Source organism: Phoenix dactylifera, unplaced genomic scaffold (assembly GCF_009389715.1).
Source record: "Phoenix dactylifera cultivar Barhee BC4 unplaced genomic scaffold, palm_55x_up_171113_PBpolish2nd_filt_p 000714F, whole genome shotgun sequence".
NCBI classification, from domain to species: Eukaryota; Viridiplantae; Streptophyta; class Magnoliopsida; order Arecales; family Arecaceae; genus Phoenix; species Phoenix dactylifera.
The window spans coordinates 91,481-98,814 of NW_024068093.1; the positions used below are offsets into that span (position 1 = coordinate 91,481).

Below are 7,334 nucleotides of genomic sequence, written 5' to 3' on the forward strand. Positions count from 1 at the left end.
TTTGCGAACGCATCGTGACCCCTCCACTTACCTGGGAGCTTACCTGGTCAACTCGGTTCATTAGACCAGATTGGAGGCTTAGGTGCCCTCTTCAAACCAGTTAGGAGCTGTCTAGTGATTTTAGGACAAATACAAGGATTGATGTGTTTATCTTTTATTGCATGCTTGACTGATCAAGTACTAGTGTATGCAAGGAAGTCGTTCTAGAGTACGTGACCTATTACCTTTTGACCCTAAAATAGAACGGACCCTTAGAAATATTCGAGCTAAGATCAGAACAATAGAATCATCCCCACCTCCTGAGATGGCTGAAGAACAACCCAAACTCCTGAGGGAGTACTTTACTCCCACCATTTACACTTCCCTATCTTGCATTCGATTACCTGAAGTAGCAGCTGTACAATATGAAATAAAATCTAGTGTGATCCAAATGCTCCCATCTTTTTATGGGCTCACCAATGAAGACTCATATAAACACCTAGATGAATTTCTTGAGATTTGCACCACTGTCAAGATTCAGAACTTTACTGATGATGCTCTAAAACTTAGATTATTCCCCTTCTCCCTTAAAGATAGAGCCAAACAATGGCTGAATTCTTTAGAAGCCAACTCGATTCGTTCTTGGGATCAAATGCAACAAGATTTTTTTAAAAAATACTTTTCCATAGGAAGAACAAACCAGTTTAGACGTGCCATTACAAGCTTCTCCCAAACCGAGGGAGAAGAATTTCATGAAACTTGAGAGAGATTTCGGGACCTAATCCGTAAATGCCCTCATCATCAAATACCTAAGTAGCAGCTAGTGCAATGTTTTTATGACGGTTTGACTGAACGAAACCGTCAGATGATCGATGCCGCATATGGGGAGACTTTCATGCTTCGAAATGAGCATGAAGCATGGCAACTATTTGAAAATCTTAATGAAAACTCCCTCCACCATGCCTCATGTTCTCGTCAAGCACCTCCGAATTTTCAAAGAAAATGGGCCATTTGTGAAATAAGTCGTTCTATGGACCTGTCTAGCAAGGTAGATGCATTGTCCCATAAGATTGACCAACTAATGATAGGAGGACATGTCGTTAGCTCTTCCCAAGCACAAGTATGTGCTATCTGTTCTAGCCCATCGCATCTTATTCATGAATGCCCCTCAGCACCCCAATTCCCCGAACTCGTGCAAGAACACATCAATGCTGCTCAAACACAACCCAGACCGGATAATGATCCATTTTCCAATACATATAATCCGAGATGGCAGAATCATCCAAATTTTTTTTGGAGGTAGCAAGCTTCGAATACTACCCAACCCTACTCCCAAAATTTTCAAAACCCTCAGAATTTTCATCTCTACCATCCCTCAAATCAATTTCAACACCCTCCTCCTCCAACCCAAAGAAATACAGCCTTTGAGGAAAAGGTGTTGACTGCCCTTCAAGGTTTGGAGGCAAACACACAACTATTGCACTCTCACACGCAATCAATTGCTAAGCTAGAATCCCAAATGGGTCAACTAGCCAATGCATTAAACAAGCGAGAGGAAGGTAAGCTTTCAAGTCAACCAATGAGTAATCCTAGGGGACAATACGTGGCTCAAAAAACTCGACTAAATCATGAGCAAGCCAATGCTTTGACTACCCTAAGGAGTGGACGTATAATAGATAATAAGGTTGGAGAGGGTAACAATAAGGAAGGTGAAGAAGAGGAGAGGAATGTATCACATGAAAACCCAAAACCTTCTTCAGCTAGTCCACTATCTGCCACAACCCACATTCCAAAGGCTCCATTCCCTGAAGCACTTAATGCACCCTCTCCCTTTGGCAAGAAGGGAACTTCATTAGAAGAGATGATGGAGGTCTTCAAACAAGTTAAAATCAACCTCCCACTCCTTGATGCCATCAAACAAGTTCCCTCCTATGCCAAATTTCTCAAAGACCTTTGCACCCAAAAGCGGAAATCTAGAACACATGTGCCTGAAAAGGTCCTTCTAACTGAGCAGGTAAGTTCCATTCTCCAACACAACACCCCTCCAAAGTTCAAAGATCCTGGTGCTCCCACTATTTCCTGTGTCATAGAAAATAACTCCATCGACCGAGCACTCTTAGATCTAGGGGGCAAGTGTGAATCTTCTACCCTATTTAGTCTATGAAAAATTGGGTTAGGTGAATTAAAACCTACCTTGGTGTCCTTACAATTGGCTGATCGATCGGTGAAGATGCTAAGGGGGATGATTGAAGATGTTCTTATCAGGTAGATAAATTCTATTTTTCAGTAGATTTTATCGTCCTTGACATGGAACATGTGCCCAACCTTAAAAAATAAATCCCTGTGATTCTTGGTCGTCCCTTTTTAGCTACAGCCAATGCATGTATCAACTGTAGAACTGGGGCAATGGATATATCATTTGGGAACATGAAAATTAAGTTGAATGTGTTTCATGCCACTGACCAACATGTGAGGGAAGACGGGTGTTGCCTAATTGATGAAATGGATGATCTTGTAGAGGAAGCCCTTCCCTATATCTTAGCAGATGACCCCCTAGAGGCATGCTTGGCCCATTTTGACATTGACAACTTTGACATAGACAAGGCCATAGAAGAAGTCAACATCTTACTCGACAATCAATCTCCCATGAGTTCCCTTCCTTGGAAGATCCGACCTGAACCTCTTCTCCCTATTGCTAGTGCACCACTTTGTCCTTCCATTGATTCTCCACATAAACTTGAGTTAAAGCCACTTCCGACAACTCTTAAGTATGCCTTTCTAGGACCAGAAGATACCTTCCCTGTAATCATCGCGGCCAACTTATCTACTGAATAGGAGGGTAAACTTTTAAGTGTACTAGAAGAGAATAAACATGCCATAGGATGGTCTGTAGCCGATTTGAAAGGGGTTGACCCCTCCATATGCATGCATCGAATCCACCTCGAAGATGATGCAAAGCCCACCCGAGAAATGCAAAGAAGACTCAATCCTAACATGAAGGAGGTAGTCAAGAAAGAAGTTGTAAAGTTATTAGATGCCGGAATCATTTACCCAATTTCTGATAGTAAGTGGGTGAGTCCGACACAAGTGGTACCCAAAAAATCAGGTATCACTGTGGTTGAAAATACGGAAGGAGAATTGATACAAACACGCACAACCACGGGTTGGCGCGTATGCATTGACTACAGGAAACTTAATTCAATGACTAGGAAGGACCATTTTTCTCTACCTTTCATAGATCAAATTTTGGAACGGTTGGTTGGTCAAGGTTTCTACTGCTTCTTAGATGGTTATTCTGGATATAATCAAGTACCTGTTTACCCGGACGATCAAGAGAAAACCACTTTTACTTGCCCATTTGGAACATTTGCATATAGGAGGATGCCTTTTGGACTATGCAATGCACCTGCAACTTTTCAACGATGCATGATGGCCATTTTTTCAGATATGGTGGAAAACTTTCTAGAAGTGTTCATTGATGATTTCTCAGTTTTTGGCCTATCTTTTGACGATTATCTGGATAATTTGACCTTAGTTTTGAAAAGATGTAAGGAGACCAACCTAGTATTAAGTTGGGAAAAGAGCCATTTCATGGTTCAAGAAGGCATAGATTTAGGACACGTCGTGTCCAAGAGGGGCATTGAAGTAGATAAAGCCAAAGTCGATCTTATTTCCAATCTCCCCCCACCCAAAACAGTGAAACAAATCCGATCATTCCTTGGCCATGCTGGTTTTCTACCGTCGCTTCATTCAGGATTTCAGTAAGATTTCCAAATCCTTGTGCAATCTTCTGGCCAAGGACACTCCCTTTGTCTTTGATAAAGCATGCGAGGAGGCATTTGAAAATCTTCGCTCGAAATTGACCACTGCACCTATCATACGGCCCCCTAACTGGACCCTTCCATTTGAATTAATGTGTGACACATCCGACTATGCAATTGGGGCAGTTTTAGAGCAATAGCTAGATAAAGTACCTCATGTCATCTACTACGCTAGTAAAGCACTCTCAGATGCACAATTGAACTACACCATCACTGAGAAAGAGTTACTAGCTGTAGTATTTGCGCTAGACAAGTTTCGATCTTACCTATTAGGATCCAAGGTTACCGTATTCACTGATCATGCTGCCCTTCGACACCTTCTTGCGAAGAAGGACACCAAACCCTGTCTGATTCGATGGATTCTTTTACTACAAGAATTTGACCTAGAAATTCGTGACAAGAAAGGAACTGCAAATGTCGTAGCAGACCACTTATCTAGGATTCTTCTTGAGCCCTCTAAGAATACCTCACCCTTACATGATGCTTTCCCAGATGAACAATTATTTGGGGTACAAGGAATGAAAGCGCCATGGTTTGCAAACATAGTAAATTACCTTGCCATAGGACGAATTCCTGATGATTGATCAACTCAAGACAAGAACCGATTCTTTTCACAAGTAAAGTTCTATTATTGGGATGATCCCGATCTATTCAAGTATTGTCCCGATCAAGTAATCCGTCGATGTGTCCCCGAATGCGAATTTCAAAGTATTCTTTCATTCTGCCATTCACAAGCTTGTGGGGGACATTTTGGGGGTAGAAAAACTGCAGCAAAAATTTTACAGAGTGGATTTTATTGGCCCACACTTTTCAAAGATGCCCATAACTTTTTCCAAACTTGTGAACGGTGCCAACAGATGGGTACCATCTCCCGTAGAGATATGATGCCTCTCAATCCTATTTTAATTGTAGAAATCTTTGATGTATGGGGTATTAACTTTATGGGCCCTTTCCCACCATCCTTTGTTTCGAATATATTCTTGTAGGGTTGATTATGTTTCAAAATGGGTAGAAGCCGTCGCCACTAAAACTACTGACCACAAGGTTGTGATTAAATTTGTGCATGAAAACATCTTTTGTCATTTTGGCACACCCTGAGCCATCATCAGTGATGGGGGATCCCATTTTTGCAACCGGTCTTTTGAGGCTTTGGTTCGCAAATATAACATCACCCACAAAGTTGCTACCCCCGTATCATCCCCAAACAAGTGGACAAGTCGAGGTGTCCAATAGGAAGTTAAAACACATCTTAGAAAAAATGGTACGTCCCGATAGGAAAGATTGGTCTCAAAGGATAAATGATGCACTCTGGGCCTACCGAACTGCCTACAAAACTCCTATTGGCATGTCCCCCTACCGATTAGTTTTTGGAAAAGCTTGTCACTTACCGGTAGAACTTGAACATAGAGCTTTCTGGGCTATCAAAAAGTTTAACTTAGACATGGCAGCAGCTGGTCCTAACCGAAAACTCCGACTAAGTGAACTTGAAGAGTTGCGCAATGAGGCCTATGAAAATGCTAAAATTTATAAAGCAAGGACTAAGGCTTTTCATGATAAAAATATTAACTGTAGGTCCTTCGAACCTGATCAAAAGGTTTGGCTATTCAATTCAAAGTTGCGACTCTTCCCGGGTAAACTTCGCTCTAGGTGGGATGGACCATTCATAGTAAAAAAGGTCTTTCCTTATGGTGCAGTAGAGATCCAACACCTCAATGGTGGACATGTTTTAAAAGTCAATGGTCAAAGGTTAAAACCTTATGTGGACTGTGTTACCGATGGGCAATTGATCGAATCCCTTAATTTGACGAACCCTGTTTATCAAAATAATTAAGGATGCACTGTGTCTGGCTGAAGACAATAAACTTAGCGCTTGTTGGGAGGCAACCCAATTCTCTTAAATTTCTTTAACATTGAGGACAATGTTAGGTTTAGGTTTGGGGGTATTTTTAAGTATTTTTAAGCATTTTTGATTTTATTTGCATCTCTTGCATTCGTTTTCACTTCACAATGTCAGGTTTATGTTTGGGGGGTCTTCATCTTGATTTTCATCCCAAAAAAAAAAAAATCATTTTTTTAAAAAAAGAGTGTGTTCATTTTTATAAAAAAATAATAATAATAATTAAATATATATATATATATATATATATATATATATATTTTTTCCTAATTTCTATACATGAATGCGAGAATGATAAACATACAAGGTATATAAAATCTAAAAAGCCCAATGACTAGTCGGAAGTAATACAAATTTAAGTTCTTTTCATTAAGTCTCTCTTAGGGAGTTGTAAGCTAATTAATACTTCGGAATTTCACTACACACTGGCCGACACTTCTAAGGTCTAGGCTCGACATTATGTTGATAGTATAGTAGCAACCTTGGACCCTGATGAATCATACTTATCTAATCCAAAAAAAAAAAAAATCATCAATAATAATGGATTTAGTCAGGAACATCGAAAAGGGCTACCTATTGTCAAAGGTCAAGTGGGCTTGTGATGAGAACTCCGAGCATAAGTCCGTAGGGGAGTCTTGATGCCAGATACTTGTGCCAATTGGTGTGAGAGTTGTCGACTGATTGCTCGTTACACGGAGAAATCACGACAAGAGTAAAAGTGCAAAATTTATATGTCTTTATAAAAATAAAAAAAAAACTCTGTATTTGTTAGATGTATGCCCTAGAAGCCAATTTGGCTGACACATTTTTGATTCTAGGGACATAATTTTGTACTTGACTATTTATTATTGAATAAATAAAAGGCATCTTTTCATTCATATTGTTTATGTGTCTATGAATCGTCCAAGAAATTAATAAGATGATGATACATATTCTCAAGAGTTGAGAATTTGAGCCATGTATCATTGGTGATTAATTTCTAAATGCTCCTGATCAATGGATCATCACGAGGACGGTGATCGATCCGATCAGTGCACAGATCACTTTCCTTCTGGATGGACGAGACTTGAGTCCACAGTGTAGGGACACTGAAGTGATAGTGCAGGTGCTTGTTAGAGAACAAGGGTACTGAGCGTGACCAAGACAAGAAGTCACTTGGATGTCTATCCACTCGTCAGTGACTTGCTTGATGTTGCAGTAGTGTGACTGGTCCTTTGACCTGCGGTGCTTCGGCTACTCACAGTGAGGTTATTGTAGTTTGACTGCACACATACATGGTCTCTAGCCATATGGGTCCATGCAGTGTAGATTGGCTGCAGTAGGTTCACTGTAGGAGTAGGGTATGCACCTATAAGGAATCTATCGACCTTGATAGAAGAGGAGTGATCCTATGTGATTTGTTAGACTGAGTTCTAAGACCTTGGCCAGGGCAGTAATATAAAGTGGAAAAAGAGTTTTCCACTATCCAACTCAAGTCGAATAAATCTTGACATATGACAGACGATGGGGTTTGACGAGTTGTCCATGACCTCCGTCCTGTAGGGATCCACGATAGTAGGACTGTATCACATGTTAACTGCACCTAGAGGTTCATCATTCCATTCTGCTGGGTAGCCACTACATGCTGCTAGGTGTCA

The 7,334-nt window shown here is 40.6% G+C and overlaps 1 non-coding gene across 1 annotated transcript; it reads right to left on the reverse strand.

Moving 5' to 3' along the window:
- Nucleotides 1-680: 680 nt before the first annotated feature.
- LOC120106971 lies at nucleotides 681-786 on the reverse strand. Its single transcript, XR_005508957.1, has one exon. It is a non-coding gene; the product is annotated as a small nucleolar RNA R71 (small nucleolar RNA).
- Nucleotides 787-7,334: the final 6,548 nt, after the last annotated feature.